The sequence below is a fragment of the Herpailurus yagouaroundi genome, unplaced genomic scaffold, assembly GCF_014898765.1.
Source record: "Herpailurus yagouaroundi ecotype Mexico unplaced genomic scaffold, PumYag 219, whole genome shotgun sequence".
Classification (NCBI taxonomy): domain Eukaryota; kingdom Metazoa; phylum Chordata; class Mammalia; order Carnivora; family Felidae; genus Herpailurus; species Herpailurus yagouaroundi.
In genome coordinates this window covers 646,264-671,259 of record NW_024412450.1, presented here as the reverse complement: position 1 = coordinate 671,259, position 24,996 = coordinate 646,264, and the positions used below count along the sequence as shown (strand labels likewise).

At 44.1% G+C, this 24,996-nt stretch overlaps 2 non-coding genes across 2 annotated transcripts; one reads left to right on the top strand and one right to left on the bottom strand.

Moving 5' to 3' along the window:
• Positions 1-10,664: 10,664 nt before the first annotated feature.
• TRNAR-UCG (transfer RNA arginine (anticodon UCG)) lies at positions 10,665-10,737 on the top strand. Its single transcript has one exon. It is a non-coding gene; the product is annotated as a tRNA-Arg (tRNA).
• An 11,333-nt stretch (positions 10,738-22,070) lies between these two features.
• Positions 22,071-22,163, bottom strand: TRNAI-UAU (transfer RNA isoleucine (anticodon UAU)). Its single transcript is given in 2 exon segments — positions 22,071-22,106; positions 22,126-22,163. It is a non-coding gene; the product is annotated as a tRNA-Ile (tRNA).
• Between the last annotated feature and the right edge of the window lie 2,833 nt (positions 22,164-24,996).

Sequence of the window (24,996 nt, the reverse complement as noted above, 5' to 3'; positions counted from 1 at the left end):
TGGGATTGTCCACTCCCAATTGGCAGGTCTCACCCATGGCCAGCTTGAAGGAAGGACACACTGGGGACAATGTGAATTTCGAATGTATTGCACTCCATCTTGCCACTGCCTGTCACTACTGATGCCAACTGACAAAAATATTTTAAACCTAAAGATAAACTCTTTTTAGAAATAAGTTTGTTGATAGTTATGGTGTGAGCCTGTATACAGACATAACTTCAACTGGTCCGAAAACGGGGTGTGCGTGAATATAGGCACAGTTCTGCTGAACCTGGAATGGACGTGGTCACTGAAAAATATACGTGTCGATGGCACATTCCCTTCTCTCTATGAATTGACAATACTCCACATGCTCTGAGCTCAATGAACTGGGCAGCTGATATAATACTTTTGGGTTAATTAAGAAAATACGGAGCATCAATTTTTCCAGCATCCCCCTGCCCCCGGCATTGATTTCGAGCACCATGTGTGGACTAGAAGAAGAAGGAGTAATACTTGGGTGTTACCAACTGGCTGTCTGGGTAGCATCCAAGCTGGTGTGATGTCAAAGGCACCATATTGGTCTCTGAAGCTGTGGCCTGATCTTGGAGGAAGCAGTCTGAGGAAAAGATGTCAGATAAACCACAAGTGGCTAAGAACAAAACTTGTGATAGCTTTATCTACGTCATCAATGAGAGTATCCATACTTATATATTAAAAGATAGAGGGATACTTGGGTGGCTCCATCGGTTGAGCGTCTGAACTTCAGCTCAGGTCATGAACTCATAGTTCGTTGGTTTGAGCCCCACCTAGGCTCTGTGCTGACAGCTCAGAGCCTGGAACCTGCATTCGGACTCTGTGTCTCCCTCTCTCTCTGCCCCTCCCCCACCCATGCTCTGTCTCTCTCTCTCTCTCCTTCAAAAATAAATAAACATTAAAGTGATGTGTGATATATCTTAATTTCTATGTATTTTATTATATATGAATAAGATAATTTTAAACAGTAATAGATAGTGACATGTAGGCTTTAAATGTTACCCTTTAAAATATTATTAATCTTATCAAGCATATTTTAAGACTGAGTTTTTACTACTTTGATTTTAACACCAATTTGAATGTTATGAAGAACAAGTGATTTGCATATTGACAAGAGTACGTCAGGAAAAAAATGTGCTGAAGAAGTACTCTTTTTTAAATTAAGACTATTTTTCATGGGGTGCCTGGGTGGCTCAATCCGTTGGTCGCCTGACTTTGGCTCAGGTCATGATCTTGCGGTCCGTGAGTTCGGGCTCCGCGTCAGGCTCTGTGCTGACATGCTCAGAGCCTGGAGCCTGCTTCGGATTCTGTGTCTTTCTCTCTCTCTGCCCCTCTCTTGCTAGTTCTCTGTCTCTCAAAACTGAATAAAAACATTTTTTACAGGGGCGCCTGGGTGGCTCAGTCAGTTAAGCGGCTGACTTCGGCTCAGGTCATGATTTCGCCATCCGTGAATTCGAGCCCCGCATCGGGCTCTGTGCTGACAGCTCAGAGCCTGGGGCCTGTTTCGGATTCTGTGTCTCCCTCTCTCTGACCCTCCCCCGTTCATGCTCTGTCTCTCTCTGTCTCAAAAGTAAATAAACATTTAAAAAAAACACATTTTTTACAAAATTAAAATTGAGACTATTTTTTTTTACAACCATTTCAAGTTCACAGGAAAATTGAAGGAAGGTACAGAGATTTCCCATAAGATGCAAAGCCTCCCCACCTGGGTGATACATTTGTTATTACTCAAAGTTCATCATTTACATTGCAATTCACTCTTGTACATTCTATGGGTTTGGACGAATATGACATGTGTCCATCATTATGGTGTCCTACAGAATAATTGCACTGTCCTAAAAATTCCTGGTCCTTCCCCTATCCATCCCTCCACTCTACCGTGAAACCATGGCGGCCACTGAACTCTTTCCTGCCTCCATAGTTTTTGCCTCTTCCAGAGTGTTGTGTCATCCGAATCATACAGTACACAGACTTTTTTTTTTTTCTTCTATTTTTATTTTTGAGAGAGACAGGATGCGAGTGGGTTTGGGTTGGGGCAGAGAGAGAGGGAGACACATAGCATAGGGAAACATAGGGACACATAGGGAGAATCTCAAGCAGGCTCCAGACTCTGAGATATCAGCACAGAGCCCGCCACGGGGCTCGAACTCATGAGCCATGAGATCATGACCTGAGCCGAAGTCTGACGCTCAACCGACTGAGCCACCCAGGTGCCCCAGTACACAGACTTTTAAGATTGACTTCTTTCACTTAGTAACGACACTTAAGGTTTTTTTATGTCTTTTCATGGCTTGATAGATCATTCCTTTTTATCTCTGAATAACACTCCATTGTCTGGATGAACCACAGTTAGTTTTTCCAATCACCTACTGAAGGACATCTTGATTGCTTCCAAGTTTGGGAAATTATGAGTCAAGTTGCTATCAACACCTGTCTGCAGCTTTTTGTGTGCACATAAGTTTTCAACTCCTTTGGGTAAATAAAACGAGTGTGATCTCTAGATCATGCGGTGAGAGTATGTTTACTCTTGTCAGAATCCAACAAAGTGTCTTCTGAAGTGGCTGTGCCATCTTGCGTTCCCACCAGGGATGAATGAGCGTTCTTGCGGCTCCACATCCACGCCAGCAGCTGGTGTTGTCAGTGTCCTGGATTTGGATCCTGCTAATTGGTATATAGTAGTAGCTCGTTGCCGCCTTAATTTGCGTTTACACAATGATGTATTATGTGGAGCATCTTTTCTATGCTAATTTTCCATCTGAATATCTCCTTAGTGAGGTGTCTTTTCTTTCATTTATTTTTTATTAATTTTTAAAAGGTTTTAATGTTTATGTATTTTTGAGAGATAGAGAGAGAGAGACAGCGTGAGCGGGGGAGGGACAGAAAGAGAGGGAGGCACAGAATCTGAAGCAGGCTCCAGGCTCTGAGTTGTCAGCACGGAGCCCCACGTGGGGCTGAAACCCAAAACCGAGACTGACTGAGCCAGCCAGGCCGCCCCTCTTTGATCTATTTTTAAACAGTTTTTCTTTTGTTTTTGAGTTTTAAGGGCCCTTTGTATATTTTGAGTATCAGTTCTTTATCAGATATGTATTTTTAAATTTTTTCCACTCTGTAACTTGTCTTCTCATTCTCTCAACATCGTTTTTTGCAAAGTGAAAGATTTTAATTTTAATAAAATCCAGCTTATCAATTATTTCTTTTGTGGATCATGCATTTGGTGTCCTATCTAAAAAGTTACTGCCAGACCTAAGGTCATCCGTTATCTTCTAGGGGGGTTGTAGTTTTGCATTTTACATTTGGGTCTGTGATCCATTTGGGGTCATTTTTGTTAAGGGTGTGAAGTCTGTGTCTAGATCACATTTCATGTGGATGTCCAGCTGCTCTAACAGCATCTGTCTTTGCTCCATTGAATTGCATTCGCTCCTCCGCCACAAATCAGTTGACTTTATCTGTGCGTGTCTATTTCTAGACTCCGTTCTGTTCCATTGGTCTGTCTGTCTATCCTGATGACGGCAGCACGCCGTCTGGATGACTGTGGCTTTGCAGAAAGTTTGAGGTCAGCAGCGTCAGCCCTCTCTTTGCTCTTCTCCAACACTGTGTTGGCTATTCTGGGTCTTTTGCCTCTGCATATAAACTTTAGAATCGTTTTATCAACATCCACAGAATAACTTGCTAGGATTTTGACGGAGATTGCACTGAATCTATAGATGAAGTTGGGAAGATCTGGCGTCTTGACAATATTGACTGTTCCTGTCCATGAACATGAACTGTTTCCCCATTTAACCAACTTTCCTTTGATTTCATTCATTAGAATGTTGCAATTATCCTTGTATAGGTCTTTACATATTTATATTTCTTTTTTGGGGTGCTAAAAATGTTGTGTTTTTAGTTTCAGATTCCACTTTCATTGCTGGCATATAGGAGAGCAATTTACTTTCGTAAATTAGTCTTGTATCTTTGATCTTACTAGCATCACTTATTCATTCCAGAGGGTTTTCCTCTTTTTTTGTGTGTGAATTCTTCTGGATTTTCTACACAGATGACCATGTCATCTGAGAACAAAGGCAGCTTTATTTCTCCTTCCCAATCTGTATACCTTTTATTTGCTTTACTTGTCTTATTGCATTAGCAAGGACTTCTAATACAATGTTGAGAAGGAGTAGTGAGGACATCCGTGCCTTGTACCTGATCTTCGTGGCGAAGCTTCCTCTTTCTTACCACAAGTGTGATGTTATCTGTAAGTTTCTTGGATATATTCCTTATAAGGGTGAGAAAGTTCCCCTCTATTCATAGTCTACTGAGAATGGGTGTTGTATTTTGTCAAAGGCTTCCCTCTTTTTCTGCCCTTTGTGGTTTTAATTGAGCATTTTATATGATTCCATTTTCTCTCCTTTCTTAGCGTATTGACTATGCTTCTTTTTGTTTACAAACTTGTTTTTAGTGGTTGCCCCAGAGTTTGCAATATATATTTACAGCTAATGTCCATTTTCAAATAATGCAATACCTGTCATGGGTAACATGAGTACCTTATAATAACAAAATATTCCTGGTACCCTCCTCATGTCCCTGGTATCATTCCTGCCATTCACTTATCAATAAGCAAACATAAGCATATATATATACATGAGATATATAAAGGAGCATACATAACTGAATACATTGTTGCTATTGTTATTTTGAACCAAACAGTTATTTGTTAGATTAAGAATAAGAAAAACAAAAGTTTTTATTTTACCCTGACGTGTTCCTTCTTGAATGCTCTCCCTTTTCTAGTGTAGATCTGAGTTTCTGACCTATATTGTTATTCTTCTTCTCTTTAAAAAAAATTCCTTCAACAATTCTTGCAAAACAGGTCTACTGGCCACAAATTTGTTTAATTTTTGTTTATCTGAGAATGTCTTCATTTCTCCTTCACTTTTGAAGAATAAGTTTGTAGATTACAGAATTCTAGTTTGGTGAGGTTTTTTTCTCTCAGCATGTTAAGTATTTCTTGTTTGTATAGTTTCTGAGGAGAAATCGGATATAATTCTTATCTTTGTTCCTCTGTTGATAAGATGAATTTTCCTCTGACTTCTTTCAGAATTTTTTATTTTCTCTTCCTTCCTTCCTTCCTTCCTTCCTTCCTTCCTTCCTTCCTTCCTTCCTTCCTTCTTTCTGTAGTTTTAAGATGATATGTGTAGAGGGATGCCTAGGTGGCTCAGTCGGTTGAGCCTTGACTTCAGCTCAGGCCATGATCTTATGGTCCCTGAGTTTGAGCCCAGTGTGAGGCTCTGTGCTAACAGCTCAGAACCTGGAGCCTGCTTCGGATTCTGTGTCCCCTCTTTCTCTTATGCTGTCTCTCTCTCTCTCTCTCTCAAAAATAAACAGTACAATTTTGTTTAAAAAAGATAAGATGTGTAGGTATAGTGTTTTTTTTTCTGCTGTTGTTGTTTATTTTGGTTTGATTTTAGGTGGTGGGTTTTACGTCTGCTTGTTTGGGGGTTTTTGGTGTTTTCTTGGTTTTTGTGGGTTTGGGGGTTTGGTTTTTTTGGTTTGTTTTGGGGGAGGGCATTTTTTATGCTTGGTGCTTTCTGGGTCTGTGATTTGGTGTCTGAAATTAATTTGGGAGGAATTCTCAGTCATTGTTATATCAAAAATGTCCCCCATTACTTTCTCTCTTTCTCCTTTCCTGTATTTCCATCATGCATATGTTACACCGTTTGTAGTCGTGCCTCGGTGCTTGGAGGTTCTGGTCTGGTTTTTGTTTGTTTAGTCATTGTTCTGTTTGCTCTTTGGTATGAAGGAGAAAAAGACGTTAACATTTCTCTGTCCTCAACCTTGACCACAATTGCCACAAGTTCTTTCTGAAAGACTTTTAGCAATTTCACTAAAATGCTCATCTACTTAACTATGTTACTTATGTTAAGAATTCTGTGCCACCAAGCCAATTACCTCAAACTGAATTCCCTTCGGTCTTTCTGAACGACCAATTTTTATCTGAGAAAGTAATTGCTTTAATGACACAACGTGCACAAGAATATTGGCAGCAGTAGATTGAAACTGATGTCCTCAAAGAGACTGGAGCGTAACCCGGAGCGTGGGGTCCTTTAGCCCTCTACCGTGTCGGAGACGTGCACACAACAAGTAGTTTTACTTCTTTTTAAAAAAAATTTTTTTTAACATTTATTTATTTTTGAGACAGAGAGAGACAGAGCATGAACGGGGGGAGGGCCAGAGAGAGAGGGAGACACAGAATCTGAAGCAGGCTCCAGGCTCTGAGCTGTCAGCACAGAGCCTGATGCGGGGCTCGAACTCACGGACTGTGAGATCGTGACCTGAGCAAAGTCGGACGCTCAACCGACTGAGCCACCCAGGCGCCCCTAGAAGTAGTTTTATTTCTAAAAGATGCAAGAATGTATTTTGTAAGAACGCAGAGTTGACAACCTAATCCTCACATCCCCCACTATAAATACTGGTCAGGGGCTTCAATTCTTTCAAACTGGGGCATTTAATTGAAATATGCATTTGGATTGTCCACTCAATTCCTACCTATGCAAGGTCACTTCCCCATCCTTCCAAATCAACTGCCACCTAAGCAGCTTTCTCAGCTCTTACTATGGGCCAGCTTCCAGCTCAGACTGCTGCTGTGAGCTCTGTTACCTGTGCTGTGTGCTCTGAGACACCACCACGGCAGGGACTGGGCCCTCAGAGGAACAATCACTGTAGTGAGAGGATCCATCCTCGAGGGAGTGAGTAGAAATTCCAGTGCCCTCAGCGACACTGGCATTCCCACGGTGTGGAAATCAAGTCCCGGGTTTAACAGTTGCTTTGCTGGGCTGTGGAAGGTTGTCGCTCGTCTACCTTTTTATCTAGTTTGTCCTGTTTCATCCTTGTCCCTTTTCAACTTGTCCATTGCTCCTTTATGTGATTACAGAAGGATGCAAATCACACGTGCTGCTTGCAGCAGTATTCGTAGTGAAGCTCAACATTCCTGTAGTGACCCAGCAAGCCCACTCCCAAGTACATACCTGTCCTGCCGTCATTCAGCTGAAAGCAAGTGGTCTCCCCCACCCCCTGCATTTGGTTTAAATCACAAGACTGATAATGCTATACGTGCACCAGGAAGCTACGAAAATGTTTACTCACATTATGAGGCTTTCTGGGGAGAGCAGACAAGGCTCCCAGGCAGGTCCAAAAATGGCTTGAGAGAGCAGGAGGGGTGGAGCTGGGCAAAGGTTCCCGAGTGGCAGCCTGGGCTAGTGTGGTTTGACCTTCCCACTGGAGCCAAGAGAGGGAGCTTCTGCACTTTCTTATGAGCTGGTTTAGATGTGAGGGAGTGATGGGTCTTGAAAGCGATCAGCAAACTTCAGCAACAGTCAAACTCCTAGCTACAATACCCAAGAGGAATTTGTGCACAGGTCCACCCACAAAACACATTTACAAGAGTGTCCTTAATAGCCCTGTTCATGATATCCCCAAACTGGAAACAACCCAAACGTCCATCATGAACAGAACGGACCAATAAATTGTGACATATTCATGCAATTCAACAAAAAATAACATTGTTAACTGCAACAACAGGAGAAGCCAGGCATAAAAGAGCACATCCTGTATAATTCTACTTACATAAGTGATTAAAATGTGCAATACTGAAAAGTGATGTCAGAAGTTAAGAGAGTGGTGACCCTTATGACGAGAGTGGTTACGAGATGCATGAGGAGAGCTTCTGGTGAGGTTCTATTTCTTGACATAGCCCAAGGGACAAAATTGAGTTCTGGGTTTCATTTGATGGAAATAGTGGCAATAAATTGGAACAAAAGATCTGGGTGAAGATTCAGAGATATGTTCTCTTTGTAAACATTCAGTGATCTGTATACATGTATGTTGTTGTGGTTTTTTTTTGGATTAAGCAATTTATTTAGCTCACAATAATATTAAGAATCAGATAATCTGACTTCAGTGTCTATGCTCTTAATTGGTACACTACTCTGGTAACATGAATATAAAAAACATATTACATGTAATTTACCACTTCTTAAAATTATCTTTTTTTTTTAATTTCTATCCAAGTTTGTTAACATATAGCGCAACAATGATTGCAGGAGTAGATTCCTTAGTGCCCCTTACCCATTTAGCCCATCCCCCTCCCACAACCCCTCCCGGAACCCTCAGTTTGTTCTCCATATTTAGGAGTCTCTTCTGTTTTGTCCCCCTCCCTGTTTTTATATTATTTTTGTTTCCTTTCCCTCATGTTCATCTGTTTTGTCTCTTAAAGTCCTCATATGAGTGAAGTCATATGATTTTTGTCTTTCTCTGGCTGACTAATTTCGCTTGCATAATACCCTCCAGTTCCATCCACCTAGTTGCAAATGGCAACATTTTATTCTTTTTTATTGCTGAGTAATACTCCATTGTATATATATACCACATCTTCTTTATCCATTCATCCATCGATGGACCTTTGGACTCTTTCCACACTTTGGCTATGTTGATAGTGCTGCTATAAACATGGTGGTTCATGTGTCCTTTTGAAACAGCACACCTGTATCCCTTGGATAAATCCCTAGTAGTGCAATTGCTGGGTCATAGGGTAGTTCTATTTTTAGCTTTTTGAGGAACCTCCATACTGTTTTCCAGAGTGGCTGCCCCAGTTTGCATTCTCACCAGCAGTGCAAAAGAGATCCTCTCTCTCCGCATCCTCGCCAACATCTGTTGTGGCCTGAGTTGTTAATGTTAGCCATTCTGACAGGTGTAAGGTGGTATCTCCTTGTGGTTTTGATTTGTATTTCCCTGATGAGTGATGTTGAGCATTTTTTCATGTGTCGGTTGGCCATCTGGATGTCTTCCTTGGAGAAGTGTCTATTCATGTCTTTTGCCCATTTCTTCACTGGATTATTTGTTTTTTGGGTGTTGAGTTTGGTAAGTTCTTTATAGATTTTGGATACTAACCCTTTCTCTGATATGTCATTTGCAAATATCTTCTCCCATTCTGTCGGTTGCCTTTTAGTTTTGCTGATTGTTTCCTTTGCTGTGCAGAAGCTTTTTATTTTGATGAGGTCCCAATAGTTCATTTTTGCTTTTGTTTCCCTTGCCTCTGGAGACATGTTGAGTAAGACGTTGCTGCAGCCAGGATCAAAGAGGTTTTTACATGTATGTTTGAGCACTTTCCCACATGCTTTTTATACTTCAATTTAAAAAGAAAAGCCACTAATTAAGAAACAATATTTCCATTTTATCTTTCTCTCTCACTCTGAAATAACCAGTATAATAATACTTGTGATAATCATTCTCTTGCTTTTATATACTACTACACATGTATCCATAAAAAAATAGATTATTTAGTATGTTTAGTTTGTAGTTTCTATACATGAAACCATGCTATATTTGTTTTGGGGTATTTCCTTATTACTGAAATATTATCATGTGACTATCTTGTTTTGTGTGGTATCTAGATTTTTCTTTGTTGCATGCAATTGCTTTTGTAAATTTTTATGGCTATCAGAAAAATGTGTTAAAATTCTTTTGCTAGTTATAATAGTTTGTTTTTGTTTGTTTAGTTGATCTTTTACACAAGCACACAATCTGTTAAAAAAAAGGGGGGGGGGAGAGACTTTGTTTCTTCCTTTCTAGTCATTACACCTTTTTAATTTACATGCTTTTTCTGTTTGTACTAAGGTGCACATAACTTTTTTCTTTTAATTTCTGGATGTGCTGAATCATAAAAACTTCTTTTAATGCTAGATTGACTTTCAATTTTTGGTATAAACCCACACTTGTCACAATTTTTAAGCACTGTTGGATCTAGTTTGCTTTTTTTTTTTTCTTTAAGGGATATTTGCCTTTACATCCATGAATGAGATTCGCCGATGATTTTCCTTTCTCACCTGTCTCGGCCTGGCTTTGACATCAGGATGAGGTTGGTCGTATAAAATGAGATGGAAAGCTTCCCTCTGTGACTATGTAAGTGTTTGTGTCCAGTTGAAATTATTCTCCTTAAAATATTTTGTAGAACCTGCAGATGAAAATATCTGGGTTTGGGGTTTTCTCTGTGGGGAAAAATGGACTATTTATTCAGTTTGTTGAATGATTTGGGGCTATTCCGCTGTGTGGCTCCAAACAGGACTGACGTTTCTCGGTCGTGCACGGTGTCTGGGACCTTCTGGGGCCTCGTACAAAGGTCAGGGGGAGGCTCTGGCGTCTCCATCCTGCACGGCTTCCAGGAGAGCAGGCCGAGGAGGCCCTGGATCCCGCCCTACCTGAGGCTGCCCCAGCGGGGTTGGGGCTAAGCTGAGCCGTCGCAGGAGGGGCTCTCTGTCCCACTCCTGGTGATTTTCCTTTACTCCCAGGGCGTCTCCGTTCTGACCTCTCAAGGTGACCTGGGAGCCTGTGGCCCTGATCACAGAGGGACTTTCAGTCCTTTTCTCCCGTCTTTACAGTTGGAAGCAGCTGGCTGAGCTGCACGAGGGAGGTGCTGGGTCCGGGTGAAGGCAGAGGCGAGGAGGGAGTCACAGCTTGTCAGCAGGTGGATTATGCAGCGTTTGTGAATGTCAACCGCGCTGCCTCCGAACCGGGGTTAACCGAGAGGGCGCCATCACTTTAGAGAGCTACGCACGGACAAGCCAGAGTCTAGATTCGCAACACTTGTTGTAGCTTTTGCGACAAAAAGGCCGTGGGACCACGTGGCCTAATGGATAAGGCGTCTGACTTCGGATCAGAAGATTGAGGGTTCGAATCCCTTCGTGGTTGCTGTTCCCTTTTTCACTCTCACATCTCTGTCCGACCCTTCAGTCGCTGGAAGGACATGCGACAGTGCGTCTCAGGTGCACAGTTGTGCGGGGAAGCGCGCGAGCGGCTCCCCCTTCCCACCGTGCCGGGCAGGTGCACGGGGGCGGGGAAGCGCAGCGGGGCTCGGAGGCTGAGGAGCTCTGCTCTCCCGACCCTGTAACACGGGTCCCTGTAGGTCACTTAGGTCCGTGACGACCGTCCTCCCCCTTCCCTTCCCGGGTGGCGCGCGGCCGCGCTCAGTGACTTAAGAGCAGACGCACAGAAAACCTGTTATCTTGCGCGACTTGTCTCTTAAGTCAGTTTAAATGTTGCCTCTTTCGGAAGGAGGACCCCTCACACCTTAGATCCGACTCCCGCTGAGTCGGACTGACGCCCCCCTCCCCCCATGGCCGCTGGACCACCTGCAGATCTGCGCACCTGGGCTCGGCAGGTGCACCCGTCCCGGTGCCCTGGACCCAGCGCGGAGACCCCCGACCTGCAGGGGAGGGGAGCCCAGCGAACCGGGACCAACAGGGAGCAGCTACCGCGGAAGTGAAAAGAATCTGGGCAAATACACCTGAGTATTTAGACGAAGTGGACGAAATGTTAGAACAGCACGACGTGTCAAGGGAGGTTCGAGAAGGAATATCAAATGTGAATATTCTTAAACGATGAAATATTTTTAATTAGTTGTCAAAAGTCCTACCTAGAAAACCCCGTGTCCCGAGGCTTACCGAGGACTTCTTTAAACTATTCAAAGAAGAAATAAATCTGACCAGACATAGCTCTTCTGAGGCAGAGCAGGGCCTGGGCCCCGGTCCCCTCGACCCTCCCTACACGGTCCCCGTCGGAGAAGAGAACTGCCCGCCACCAGCACACCCTGCAGGAACGCGGACGCGGGTGTGGCCACAGGCTGGCCGACCCCGGACCAAAGCCGTCTGCGCCCGGAGGGGCCCCAGCGCTGACCTCCCCCCTCTCCCCTCATTGTAACAGTCAATGTCACACCCGGGGTGGAGATCACAGCCAGGGCCCCCGCCTCCGCGCGCTCGCTCTTCACCCCTCTCCCGCCCACCTGTCCTGGGGTGAGCCCACCGTCCGTCCCGCCGCCTCCGGGATGCGGGGCAGCAGCCCCAACTCAGCCGAGCCCGACGCTCCTGGTGGGCAGCGCGGGTCAGCTCCTGCTGCGGGGCGAGCCCAGGGCCCGGGGAGGGGACACTTCCACAGTGTAGGGAAGGAGACCCACAATTACGTTTGCAGAAAGCCATAATGAGATTGTCTTCCAGGTAATGTACACTTTATTTTATTTAGTTAATGTACATCTTAAATGGCTTTATAAGGTATAGTTTGCTTAGAATCAACTGCATATATTTAAACATATGTATGAGTTTGACATAGGTATAGCTCAAGAAGCCATCACTGCAATAAAGGTAATGAACACAGGCCACACCCCCAAGTGTCCATCAGTGCCCTTTTGTAACCCCTGTCCCCTCCCACACCCACTGCTTCCTGTCAGTATGTTTGTAGTTTTATGAAACGTTGTAACTTGTAGTTTATACAAGTCATACATTATAACTTGTAGTTATCCGGAATTTATGTAAATGAAATCCTACAATATGGGCTGTCTTTACTCTTTCACTCACATCATTATTTTGAGACTCATCCATGATGCTTGTATCAATAATTCACTTCTTTTTATTGCTGGATAGTATTCTGTTCTATGGACATACCACATCTGCCTGTTGGTGAATATCTCCAGTTACAAATAAAGCTGCTATGAACAGTTGTATGTAAGCCTTTGTGTGGATATAGTCTTTCAGTTTTCCTGAATAAATACCTAGCAGTCGAGTGGTTGGGCCATACGGTAGGTCCATATTTAACGTTTTAAAAGGAAACTGCCCAACCAAGGCTGGTATTACCTTCATACCTAACCTGATGGGGACATTATGAGAAAGGAAGACCATCAGTCAGTCTCCCTCTTGAACATAGATACAAATTATAATGAAAGTTAAGGAACTGAACACAGTCATGTTTAAAATTGTAAGTGATTTTGGTCTTAAGTTTATACCAAGATTACAAGGTTAGTTTATCATTAAAAATTAAATCATTCCTGGGAATGCAAACTGGTGCAGCCACTCTGGAAAACAGTATGGAGGTTCCTCAAAAAACTAAAAATGGAACTACCCTATGACCCAGCAATTGCACTACTAGGGATTTATCCAAGGGATACAGGTGTGCTGTTTCGAAGGGACACATGCACCCTCATATTCATAGCAGCACTATCAACAATAGCCAAAGTATGAAAAGAATCCAAATGTCCCTCCATGGATGAATGGATAAAGAAAATGTAGTATCTCACACACACACACACACACACACACACACACACACACACACACAATGGAGTATTACTCGGCAATCAAAAAGAATGAAATCTTGCCATTTGCAACCAGGTGGATGGAACTGGAGGGTATTATGCTAAGCGAAATTAGTCAGTCAGAGAAAGACAAATATCATATGACTTCACTCATTTGAGGACTTCAAGAGACAAAACAGATGAACATAAGGGAAGGGGAACAAAAATAATACAAAAACAGGGAAGTAGACAAAACAGAAGAGACTCATAAATATGGAGAACAAACTGATGGTTGCTGGAGGGGTTGTGGGAGGGGGGATGGGCTAAATGCGTAAGGAGCACTAAGGAATCTACTCTTGAAATCATTGTTTCACTATATGCTAATTAATTTGGATGTAAATTTTAAAAATCAGTCAATCAATCATTCCAATTTGCACATTAAGAATGAAATAACCCCCCTCCCCCCCAAAAAGAATGAAATAAACCCTGCGATCACCTCAATAGGGAGAGACAAAAAAAGTACTTGATAAAATTCAGCATTCAGTCATGATCAAAACGCCAAGCAGCCTAGCAATAGAAGGTAACTTCTCTAACCTAGCATCTTTGAGAAAGTATAGTCAACATCACCTTAAATGTGAAATATCGAATGTATGTAGAATAATGAGAACATTCTGTTTGAGCTTGGTAACTAATCAAGGATACCAGCTATAATCATTTCTATTGAAGATTATGGATTTCTGTGTGCCTCATGCATCGCCTTGGGCAGTCATGCCCACACAAGGAATAAAAGGTTAAATGACTGGAAAGGAAGAAAGAAAAGTGTCATTATTCTCAGATGATGTGATGATATATGAAGGTAAGTTGTTAGATTATATAGATCTATTACAATATACCAGCTCGTAAGATCTAATCGATGTTAATGTACTGGGCCTGAATACACAAAGAGATTGACTGTAAGCGTATGTTACACATGATGATAAAACAGGGGGTTGAAGAATACAACCTTGCTCCCCTCACTTACAATAAGCCCTTTCCTTTTTACTCCACAGCAGCCTGCGAATCCAAGAGACAACTTTTATTTATTACAGTTTTCATTGTTTATTTTTTACCAGTTGGTGAAGGCTGCATTTAGGGGCTCTGAGAGAGTGATACAAGGCAAACCGGGAGCAGCTGACGTGGCTGAAACCCTCCTGCTCTGTGTGCCTGCTGGACCCAGTCCCTTGTGTCCCCCTGTCTCCTCTGGGCGCTTTCTGGAGCTGAAGTCCAGGTACAGCTGATTCTGGGCCCAGCTAGGGCTGGTGGGTCGGGAGGCTTTGAAGGCTTTTTTGGAAGACAGAAACCATTTCTCTCTCTGGAATTCTGAGCTCTTCTTGGGGCTTCTAATCTGAGAATAATCAAGCAAGGACACCAACTTGGGCCTCAAAAACCCCAGAGCCCTTCCAGAACAGTCATGCAGAGATCTCCCTCTGCCATTGCTCACAGACACTCCAGCCTTCAGTCCCACACCACTGCATGATAATAATTCCTGCCTCGTGAGATGAAACATTAATATGTTGTTCCAAAGTACGCCCTGGGTTGTTTTAGCCCAGTCTGGGAACACACAGGAGGGGACTTGACTGTCAGGAAAGGGGAAGTTGATATACTCACAGGTGCCCGGAAACAGAAGCCGTGGCCTGTCACAAAGGGGAGAGGGGAGGCACCAGGTCAGTCAAGAGGCAGAGAAGGGGGAGGCGGATGTGGGCTAGAGACTTCACTGTGGTCTCTGTGGGAAGGAGTGTGTGAGACAGGGAGACAGTCTTAAGCACTGGGCAGTTTGGAGAAGTTTGGGGGCTGTCCGTGGCTATCTGGTGTCTGGCCCTGGGGAGATGAGGGCAGGATAGTGGACCAGAGCATAAGGGCTTGCTTAAGGCAAACGTTTGGAGCCTGGATTCTGGACTGGTTGGTTTGCACAGAAAAGGCGTGGGGTTGTTTCCTACCTCTGGGAATTGATTAGCCTGCAGGGACAAGGACAGAAGGACAGTCTTTCTCTAGGGTTGCCGAGGTCCCAAGATGTCAAAGCATCAGGAAATACAGAAAATTAAAAATAGGATTAACACACATATATAAAGCACTGAGCATGAGGCATGACATTTGGCCTGTCCACAATAAATTATATTTATCGTTTGCATTATGTATTTTAAGCTCAGAGGGGATAAAGTGATGTGTATGCCACATCATGTGGTTAATAGCAATGGAAGGAACCCAATTTCTGTATTCCTACTTTAGGGCTCTAACTATGTCATCCGGCCCCTCACCTGTTGTTACTAGTTCCTAACCATCTATGACATTAACCTTTGCTCCCCTTGTAGAAATTATCTCTTGAGTAGTAAGAAAACTCTTTATGGGCCCGATTTCACTGTTCTGATCAAGTAGACTCTGCTTTCCCAGATCTCTGAAGCTCTGGTAAGCTTGTGACTACCTTCGGAGCATACCTCCTGCATGAGAAGAGCAAATAGTCCAGATCCTACAGAAAACATGGTAGGCTTACTTCAGAACTCCCAGCTGAAAGTATGACCTATCCCTATTGCAACCAGGTTAAGAGTAAAAAAAAATTGAGGCTGAAAGACCTTTGCCTACTCACAGGGCCTTAGCTGCCCTGGGCCAGTAGACCTACCCGTGGAACACTCAGACCCTAGAGTTCTCAGCCTCTCGCGACCCAGGTGTCCATTGTGGCTCACGTCCTGGTGAAGACAGAGTCCATGGGGCCAGAAGGTGTTGTGGGAGTCTAGGCTTGCAAGATAGGAAGGGGGGAAGGCAGAGAAGGGGGGAATAAGGAAAGATAGAAGAAGAAGGGGGGTAAGAAGATGAGAGAAAGAAGCACGCAGGAAGAGAAGAGCATCGACATTCACAAGCTGCCTTCCACGCGCCAGCCATCTTCAAAGACATCACATTTAATCCTCACTAGTCATCAGGGGGTTATTAGTGTGCCCATTAGATCAATATGGGAGTCCACACAGAGAGAAAATAAACAATATGTGTCAGTTGGTTTTCCTAAAAATCCCAAGTGTTCCAAAACCGCTAATAATAATAATAATAACATCTAATGATAAAGATTTTTGGAAGACGGGAAGAGAGTAGTGCATGAAGGCAGAACACCGAGCTGGAGTACAAGAGAAAGGGAGGGAAGAAAGACGATGCGGGGAATTCAGGAGCACAGACCTCTGGGATCACGAGGCGTTCCGAAGCCAGCGTCACATAATTTCCCTGAGTGGGGCTTCTGGGTGGCTCTGTCTGTTAAGTATCTAACTTTTGATTTCAGCTCAGGTCATGATCCCACAGTCATGGCATTGAGCCCCCAAGTCAGGCTCTGCACTGAGTGCGGAGCCTGCTTAAGATTCTCTGTCTCCCTCTCCCTCTCTGCCCCTCCCCCACTCACATGTGTGCGCACTCTCTCTCTAAGATAAAATTTTTAATGCCCCTGAGGTAGGGGTGATCTCATGTAGACCTCAGCCTCTTCAAGGAAGAAACCATTTATTAACTAAACCAAGATTGGTGTATTTTAAATTCCACACACCCCTCCTGTTATTTGGGATAAAAATGAACAATTCGGTAGTCTCTGCCGTGAGAAGCTTGATGTCAAGGATGTCAACAAGAAGAAGTCCTGCCTTTGCAGCTCTGATCCTGCCACGGTGGCCCCACAGACTGGCTGTGGTGTGTGTGTGGACGTGCTTTGTAAAAAGCTTACAGCAGAAAGGAACCGGGGAGAGATAAACCCACCGTAGCAGGAAAGTGGTACAATATTACCTTGGACTGAAGAAAACAATGCCATTTAACACCCATTTGCTTCGGTCTTCTCCAACAAGGAAAAATCATATTATTTTTTAACATATTAACTCATTTTATCATCACACAATCTTTTCTTTTAAATTTCTTTAGTAATCTTTATGCCCAATGTGGGGTTCAAACAACCCCCAGATCCAGAGTCACATGTTGTACAAAGTGAGCCAGCTGGGAGCCCCAGAAAAATTATATTTAAAGTGGGAAAAGAAAAGGATTGAAGAGGAATATGAGGCTAAGTTGTGAACGAATGCTAGGGAACCTTTTTTTTACCTACTTGTAGTTTTTAAGGCTATACACCCACTGAAATAGTATCTCAGGATATTAAAAACACCATTAATCTGCTGTAATTCTGTAAGTATTATCTACAAGAAGTCCTGGAGGTATTAAAATATCCTGAATTTATAAAGAGGCTAAATGAAACTTTGAAGTCTAAAAGGCAACCTTAATGTAGAGATTCTGTGGCTTTGTATGCTTTTTTTTTTTTTAGCAGGACACGCTGTGAAGGCCTGTGGAGTGTGGTAATCACTGAGGAAAGGCTTGGGTTTACAAAGGACGACCCATAAGACAAACGTCAGTCAAGCCCGAGTAGAATCCTAGCTCTGGGGTCTAGGCTCTCTGTGGACGTTTCTTGCTACATTTGAACTGATTTGGTGGAACATATAATAAGTGTGCTGATTACATTTGCATGTGATTTCTAACTATCAGTTGATCAGTTATGATCACTGATCAACTTGACATCCCCAATTGCTATTGACCAGAGGGTGCATTAAACTTGGGAGAAATCAATTGCCCAGCACAATATTGGAGATTAACAGCACCTCATAAAAACAAGGTTCATGCGTTTTAGTTGACCATAAGCTACACATTTTTAAAGCTACACTTATTTTTTAAGTGATGCCAAAAATAAAAGCAACTTTGACAAATAATGCATTTCCAGAGTACTTAAGGAATTCCTACCAATAATAAACCAACCAGAAAAACCCAGAAAAAAAATGGGGAAAACTATTGAGTAGTCACTTCCCCGCAAAGAAAGATGTCTGAAAGATCAGGAAACATATGAAAACGTGACAAACATCAAGTCAGCAGAAAAGCAGAAATTAAAACTTCAATAAGATACTACTGAATGGAAGACATTTAAAAAGAGTGAAAATATTAAGTGTTTGCAAGTATACAGACAACTATAACTCTCCTATAATCATGGACTATGTCCCCCCAAATTCTTATGCTGAAGCCCTAACCCCCAATATGATGGTATTAGAAGGTGGTGCCCTTGGGATGTTGTTGAGATTATATCATGAAGGTGGAGCTGTCCCATGATGGGATGGGAGCCTTTATGAAAAGAGGAAGAAACACCAGACTTTCCTCGCCGCCGTGTGGGGACGTACCAAGAAGACAGACACCTGCCAGCTAAGAAGACAGCCCTGCCCACGCTGACATCCTGATCATGGACATCCCAGCCTCCAGAACTGTGAGGAATAAACATCTTAGTCAAGTTGATTAAGACACCTACCTTGTTAGGGTATGTTAACACATGTAACAGAGGCATAGTCCTATAATCAGAGGGCTGGTACTAGAATTCTTTCTCTTGCACTCTTCTTCCTAAAATGTTATAATTAAAATCAGAGTATTCTAAGGTACTGGAGGCAAATAAATGTACGAAAATCAATTGTATCCATATACACAAGTAATAGGCAATTGTAAAAAGAAATAAGATGCATTGATTGTCATAGGACAAATTGCATAAAATGTGTCATATTTAATAATAAATCCAATAAAATAAATAGTATTTAATCTAATGAACCTAAGGGAAATGATGTCTATGAGGTCCATTAGACCTCTATGGAAAAAGCTATGAAAATTTAGTGAGAGAGTTTAAGACCCAAATAAATAGAGATACATACCAAGTCTATGGAATGAAATAGCCAGTACTATAGAGATGTCACATCTCCCAAATTGATCCATAGATTCAAAGCAATTCCAAAATCCTAACTAATTTATATTTAGAAATTGATGAACTCAGTTCTAAAATGTATGTAGAAGTGTAAATGGGCAATTAACTAAGATACGAGGGAGATAAGGAACAAAATGAGAGGATTTATTCCACCTGATATTAAGACTCATTCAAAGTTTCAACAGTAATTAAAAGAAGCATGGCATTGGCCGGGATCACTAAACAGAGAAATCAAAGATAACAACTTGTGCTCATGTGGACACCGGATAGAGAAAAGTGGATACTCTACAGATGGGGGGTGGAATGAATTTTAGATAAATAATTCTAGAAAAAATGAACACACATGGATTGACCTGTACTTCATCATATAGAAAAAAAAAAACAAAAACCTGTTTAAGACTTACATGTAAAAAACAAATATATACAGATTTTATAAAATTATAAAAAAGAATATATTTGTAAACTTGGGGTAGGGAAGAATTTCATAAACATGCACAACATGACAACAAGGAGGAAAAAGATTGGCAAATTTGTCAACATTAATTTTTTCAAGTTTATTTATTTTTAAAGAGAGAGAGAGTTGGGGCGCCTGGGTGGCTCAGTTAGTTAAGTGTCCCACTTCAGCTAAGGTCATGATCTCATGGTCTGTGGGTTCCGAGCCCTGCATCCGGCTCTGTGCTGACAGCTCAGAGCCTGGAGCCTGCTTCGGATTCTGTCTCCCTCTCTCTCTGCCCCTCATTCACACTCTGTCTCTCTCCTTCTCTCAAAAAATAAATAAACATTTAAAAAAGAGTGAGGGGCGTCTGGGTGGTTCAGTCAGTTGGGTGTCCGACTTCGGCTCAGGTCATGATCTCGAGGTTTGTGAGTTCAAGCCCTGCGTTGGGCTCTGTGCTGACAGTGCAGAGCCTGCTTGGAATTCTCTGCCTCCATCCCTCTCCCACTCATTCTCGCTTTCCCTCTCTCTCAAAGATAAAATAAACATTTTCAAAAAGCTAGCATGAAGGTTAAAAGACACAAGTAGTAAAAAAAATTTTTTTAAACTACAATAATTATTTAAAAAAAAAAAAGAAAGAAAGAAAGAGTGTGAAGAAAGGGGGGAGGGGCAGAGAGACAAGAGAGAATCCCAGGCAGGCTCCGCACTGTCAGCTCAGAGCCGGATGCGGGGCTCCATCCCACAAACTGAACCATGAGATTATGACCTGAGCTGATATCAAGAGTCAGGTGCTTAACCGACTGAGCCACCCCGGTGCCCCAGATCTTTGTTTTTAATCCAGTATGACAATCTCTGCCATCTGATTGGGTTGTTTAATCCATTCACAATTAGTGTTATTTTTGATATGGTGGTATTTATATCTGCCCTTTTACTTTTGTTTTCTCTGTGTTGTTCTTGGCAAATACATTACATTTCTCTATGTTATAGAGGTCCAACAATACATTATATATATATATATGAGTTCTTGGTATCTCTGAACTACTTCAATATGCAAATATGTCTCAATGTGGACATCAGCCCCTTGTCTCCTTATCATGGCTGATAAAGCAAACCAGTACACTTATGAGACGGACAGGCAACACTGGCAAGAATACGGCTAGTCTGTTTGCAAAAGCAGGCAAGGAATGTGGACATTGCCTACTCATTCATGCGTCTCCTCACTCTTGAGGTTCAGAAATTCTGACTTTCAACTCTGAGTTCGGTGCAAGGACCCAAGGAGACAGCTTACTCATGGAATAAACGTAAATAGCCCGGGGTCCCCAACGATTTTGGAGTCTCTCACCTGCGGCAAGAGCAGAGAGGACCCGATGCTTAGGACAATGAGAAGATCCCCCAAAGTAATAATCTAATTTATCTTAGGTTCTTATTCTGTGTTAAATGCTTTTATTAGTCATCTACATCTTTGTAACAAACCTCACCCAAATTTATTGGCTTAAAACAATAATTGTTTTTGTTTTTGTTTTTTTGCAACTCTGCAGGCCCACAATCTGGACTTCGCTTGTGGCCATTGCCGTGCCTGCAGTCATCGGACAGCGTGACTAGGACCAGATGGTCCGAAATGTTACCACCCACGTGTCTGGGGAGTCCACTGGACTGGCTGGGATCCAGCACCCCTCTCTCCATGTGACTGTGCACCCTCCAGGAGGTGAGCTGGAATTTCTTCACAAGGTGGGCCTCAGGGTCCCAAGAGGGGCAAAACCTGTTGAGGCCTCATCTTGGGGCCCCTACAAAATCATTTCCACAGCATTGTACTGGTCAGTGTCAATCATAAGATCAGCTCACAACCAGGAGGGAGAGAAACAGACCCCGCCTCTTGATGGAAGTAGCTGCAAAATCACATTGCGAAGGGACATGCCTGGAGATGGGAGGAATTTGTGGCCGTTTTTAATGGATAATTTATTATGTCCTTTTAACACTGAAAACAACTCTGTGAACAACCTCTGTGCTACGTCCGTTGTCCGTGTTGGTAACTGAACTATCTTCTATCCCTTCGTTGCCCAGCGTCCGTCTAATCTGCTGTGAGCCTGGTTGTGAACCTACACGTGCAGGGCGGGCCGCTCAGTGTGGGCCGCCGCTGTGGACACTCCAAACCGTCACGGCGCCCGGAGAACTGACGCATGTGCACGGGGACCGTCACACACACCCCGGGAAGCTGGGGACTCTGTGTCCAGGATGCCTCCGGTAACGTTTTAGACCCAGACGGTGAGGTGGGGCCGCACGCGGGTTTCCCGCGCAGCTCGGAGGCGGTGATGGGTCCGTTGGTTTTCTGGGGCCGAGCACCCGCGTCGTCGGCGCCAGCCTCAGGCCCCGCGGGCCCGCGTGGCGAGCGTCCCATCCAAGCCCAGAGCCGCGGAGAAACTAAGGTAAGGGAACGGGTGCAAAGACAGATTTTCCACGGAAATGCTTATTAAAAAAACAACCTGATTTCCTGCAGTTAACAAATCAGACATAGGAGTACTTTTCAGTGGTTTTATAATTTCTGTGCGCACGTGGAGCCTGGGCCTGAGTCTCTGGCGACTGTGAGCAGGTGTCCTGGCGACCGCCGGGAGGAGGCGGCTGCAAAAACGCGGGGACTGGCCCTGCAGGAGGTTCCCGGGGGATGAGGTCACAGCGGCTCGACAGCACCCCGCCCCCCCCCCCAGGGTTTCCCCACCGCTCCCCTGAATTCGCAGGGGTGGCCGCAGTGGGCGCGGTAAAAGTGCTCCAGGTGAGGCTCGAACTCACAACCTCGGCATCGCCCACCGGCCACTGTCTTATAAGTACCGCGCGCTAACCGATTGCGCCACTGGAGCCGTGCGGGAGTGAGGCTGCGGAGGTGGTGTTAATATATGCTTCCGGCCGAAGGCGGCGCCCGCTGCGGAAGCGGGTCGTGCGAGCGAGGCCACCAGCCGCGGGCGGAAGCCCGGTCCCGGATCCCCGGGGCCGCCGTCGCCGCGGAAGCTGGAGGCTGAGGGTCGCGGTTCCCCGCTCTCGTCCCCGCGGCTTCCCTACACCCAAGCTGGGATTGGAAAGCACTTGAACGACAGGTCACATCGGTCCAAACGGCCACGTGCGACGCAGACTCCGTACCCTCGGAGGAGCCCCCCCCCCCTCCCGCTCCGCCCGCAGGAGCGAATTCCACCTGCGTTTCCAGCTGGGGGTTCCCGCGGGCCTTCCTACCGCGCCCGGACACCAGCCCTCCCGACCCCTCGCCCCTGTGCTCTAACCGATGTTAAGACACTTTCCTACCCCGAAACCTTCGGAGAGAGAATATTTCCTTCAGGAAAAACACTGTTTTGCAAATACACAGCTGCAACCCGGGCTAAGGAGATGCAGGAAACAATGTGATAATTCCGCGAGAATTTTTCTAAGGTCTCACATGCAAACCCATTGTTTCCATGTGTTGTAGCTCATTTCAGACTTTGTTCTCTGAAGGTTTTCCTTGGAGTATTTTTGGAGTGGGCAAGGCTGTAACTACACACACACACACACACACACACACACACACACTCATACATACCCACATACGCATTTATGTATTTTTTAATTGGAAAAATTATTTCTGCACTTCAAATACATAGTATTGTGCAGGAAACAGTCTTGCATACATATCTGCAGTAACTGTCACATACTCTGTTTAGAGGCAAAGCACCATGGGTAAAGCTGACCATCCGTCCAGAGCTCTCTACTTATGGGATCTCGCTTTCCAATTTTACATTAATTTTTAAAAGTCAGAAGTGTTATCTCCAAAAAACGTGAAAAGAACTGTAAAAAAGTAATCACTTTATTCAATATTACAGTTGTAGAAATGAGTGTATTTTCTTTAAGAAATGAAAAACAGGAGAACCTGGCTGGCTCAGGTCACCATCTCAGGGTTTGTAAGTTCGAGCCCCAACATCAGCTCTGTGCTGACAGCTCAGTCTGGAGCCTGCTTCAGATTCTGTGTCTCCCTCTCTCTGCTCCTCCCCTGCTCCCACTCTGTCTCTCTCTCAAAAATAAATAAATGTTAAAAAAATTAGAAGTGAAAAACTAAAAAGGGGATGCCACTTAACCTGGCTGGGACATCAGTATGATCCAGCAGGAAGAAGTACTGTGATGAGTTTTGTCTCTCTGACACCAAGAGGACATTCCAGCTCAGGCTTGAACATGCTCCGGTATTCTCAGTGGACAAAGGGTTCACTTCACTGCTGCTTTCCACTCTTTTCCACATTTCACACCAGAAGGTTGGAACAGCCTTTAAAACTTTGTTAACAGGAGGGGGCGCCTGGGTGGCGCAGTCGGTTAAGCGTCCGACTTCAGCCAGGTCACGATCTCGCGGTCCGGGAGTTCGAGCCCCGCGTCAGGCTCTGGGCTGATGGCTCAGAGCCTGGAGCCTGTTTCCGATTCTGTGTCTCCCTCTCTCTCTGCCCCTCCCCCGTTCATGCTCTGTCTCTCTCTGTCCCAAAAATAAATAAACGTTTAAAAAAAAATTAAAAAAAACTTTGTTAACAGGAGCCAATCCAATGTCCACTGATTTCTTCTCAAAAGGCATTTTAACTTATCAGATAGCCCAGCAGTTTCTTTCTCATGAACGCTCTAGCCATGACAAAACTCAACAGGACACAGACGAATCCAATGAGTTAGAAGAAGACATCTACTGAGTGTGGGAATGTTTGGTGCATTTGATCCGTCCAGGATTGTGAAACCTGAGTCCGTCATTGTAAACAGGAATCTGGATGCGAGTCCTTCCACAACATATTGTCCATTAACCCCGTAGGCCAGGAAAGCTACGGGTCTCTGACACCCATGTTCATCTGTCATACAGCCAACACTTGGAGGTTCAGCAATAACACCATAAATTATTCTTCTGGTGATGAGGAAGTAAGAACCACCAGAGCATACACAGTCATGGCCAACAGCATGTGCACCCACGGTGGCGTCTTCAGCTTCAGCGGTGCAGCGGTGGGGGGGGGGGGGGGGGGGGGTGGGGATGCAGATTTGAGCTCTAAGAACAGGACTCAGTACAAAGTCTCCATGTTGGTGGTGGCAGGAGCGGCTCCTGACCTGCTGTATTATTTTGTTTTTATTTAGCACTATAACATAAACTATTTCCCGTGATGGGCAAGCTAAAGGAAGCACTTATATAGTCCTTGCTATTGGGTTGGACCTGTTACTCCACGTTATTACACATTTGCACAATGTTCAGTCCATCCACTGATATACCACAGTTTAATCAATGCTGCCGGATGTCTTTCCCTGTTTTCTGATGAAGAGAATATTTGGTGCTGAGGTACATTTTACAGTGTAAGGACCAGCGCTCCAGAACACAGACTGTCTTTCCTTCTGATCCCTTGTCTTCTCTTCCTGGGAGTAGCCCGGCCTGAGCTAAAGAGCTAGCTCAGGACTTGGTCCTGGGGAAGGGCCAAACGTCTGACCAACCCATTGTCCCCCTCTTGTCTCTGACCCCAAAACCATAAACAGTGTCTTCTGAGTAGGAATGTGGCCTTCCTAGCTGAAAAGTCAGTCTCTGACCCTTCCCAAAGGATCGATGTCCTTAACTCTAAACAAATGTAGATATTCCATGAGCCAGGTTTGGGGATAAGATGATAGTGTTGGGATGTACAGAAAGTGTAATGAGTCAAGGGTAAGATTTTATTATGGTGTTCA